Raw genomic sequence first — 2500 nt, 5'->3', positions numbered from 1 at the left:
AATTAGACATTCAGGAGAAAAGAGTACGACTGAATGTAGGTAATTTGTCTTTTTTAATCCCTGCATTTTCACCAGAGGATGTAGACGGCTACTTCAAAACCTTTGAAGCTATAGCTCTCAAACAGGTGTGGCCCAAAGATGACTGGCTTACAATACTAACTCCAAAATTAACAGGAAAAGCTCTTCAGGTGAACAATAGTTTAGACAGGCCCGACGATTACGATTTCGTTAAGAAACAGGTTCTACATGCGTATGCTCTAACCCCTGATGGCTATAGACAAAAATTCAGATCTTTAACAAAATCTCATGCCCAAACTTATGTTGAATTTGCCTCAGAAAAACTTAGACAGTGTAAAAAATGGCTAGAAGCTATAAATGTAACTACCTTTTTAGAACTTCTCAATACTATAGTCCTGGAGGAATGGAAAAGTAAAATCCCCTTTCACATTTTGAGATATGTCGAAGATAGAAGGGAAAAAGACCTGATCCAGGCCGCCGAGTTAGCTGATGCCCAAGCCTTGATGATAGAGACATGGGGAAGCGAAACTCGCAGGCAAAGCCCCATTGTGAGATCCTCTTCTGGTTATCGCCCTGAAGGAGCAGGTGGTAAAGTAGGAAGTAACATAAATTATAATCGTATTTCCCAGCCAGTACAGTGTAATTATTGTAAAAAGACAGGTCACTCCATTCAAGAATGTAATCATCCAGGTTGTAAAGCCTTAAGCAAATTTAAAGATCACAGTGCCAAATCTAAACCTATTGCAGCCTCTAATGTTCATAATCCTCATACTTCTTTTGACCCATATATTTTTCAAGGAAAAGTATCTTTACATAAAGGTGGTCCTAATTACCCCGTTACCATACTTAGGGATACAGGGGCAGCCCAGTCAATTCTCCTCTCAGATGTCATTCCCAATATATCCAATGCATTTACAGGTGAAATTTTTTTTATTGTCTGATCTCACAAGTCAAACTTCTTACCCCCTAGCAGAAGTTTACCTAGAATGTGCATTCCTTACTTCTCAAGTGCAAGTTGCAGTACGTCACGGATCCTTACCTATTCACGGGATAAAGTTCCTCTTGGGTAACGATCTCGCTGATACCCTAATCGTTCCCCCACCTAGGACAGTAGGTGAACCTTTACCTGCAAGTCCCACCTTTGAATTGGATGAGAGTTGTCCACATCTGTTTCCAGCCTGTGCTGTAACTCGATCCCAAAGTAAGGTAATGTCTTCTTCTCCACCCTCACCTTCCTCATCCTTACTCAAGTCCTTACCCACCTCTCCTCCGTCCTTTGATAAGGAGGATCTAATCAACAAAACCCTAACCAAGGACGAACTTGTCCAAGCTCAACAAAAGGATGATACACTCTCCTACTTACTACACATAGCCACAACCAAAGCAGACATAGACACCACCCCTTGCTTCTATTTTCAAGATGGAATCTTGATGAGAGTATACAAACATGGGCAGAAAAACACCAAATTGTACTCCCTCGCTCAGTCAGAAATAGTGTATTGAAATTAGCTCATGATGGTTTCGCAGGACACTTAGGAGTGAGGAAAACATACTTCAAAATACTTGATCATTTTTTCTGGCCAGGAATGCGAAAAGACATCTCTAACTTCATCAGGACCTGTCACGTCTGCCAGGCTGCGGGTAAGCCAAATCAAAAAATTCCTAAAGCCCCACTTAAGCTCATTCCTATCAGTGAGGAAACCTTTGATAAAATAATCATAGATTGTGTGGGGCCATTACCCAAATCAAAAAAAGGGAATGAATACATGTTAACTGTTGTCGATGTGGCTTCCCGTTACACGGAGGCATTTCCTCTTAAATCAATCTCAGCTCAATCAATCATTAAACCCTTATTGTCAATGTTTACCTCTAAAGGAATCCCTAGACAAATTCAATCTGATCAAGGAACCAATTTTATTAGCTCTCTTTTCAACCAGGTCCTTACGGAGTTAGGGAAAGAGCATGTTACATCCTCCGCTTACCACCCGCAATCTCAGGGTTGTGTGGAAAGGTACCATCAATCGCTGAAAGCCATGCTGCGCAAATATTGTCTAGATACAGGATCCAGTTGGGACTCTAATCTCGATTGGATTCTCTTCTCCATCAGAGAAGCTAACCATGATGCCATGGGGTTCTCACCCTTTGAATTGTTATACGGGCGATCCTTAAGAGGACCCTTAACCTTGTTCAAAGAACAATGGTTTAAGTAAAATCAAGAGAAAATTAATGTTAATTTATATATCCAGAATTTGAGAAATAAATTGCAGGAGGTGAGAGCTGTGTCCAAAGCCCATTTTTCTCAGTTCCAGAAAAAGAGTAAGTTGGAGTATGATAGAACCTCCAAAGTAAGAACTTTCAAGGTAGGAGATATGGTGTTAGCCTTTCTCCCTCCATCAACTAACCCTTTTCACAAAAAGTTCTTTGGTCCATATAAGATCCTAGAACAACAAGGACCTTTAAATTATATCATTGAAACTCCTGT

Source organism: Oratosquilla oratoria, chromosome 4, assembly GCF_046742065.1.
Source record: "Oratosquilla oratoria isolate Oo_2021 chromosome 4, ASM4674206v1, whole genome shotgun sequence".
NCBI classification, from domain to species: Eukaryota; Metazoa; Arthropoda; class Malacostraca; order Stomatopoda; family Squillidae; genus Oratosquilla; species Oratosquilla oratoria.
This window is presented reverse-complemented; position numbering follows the sequence as displayed.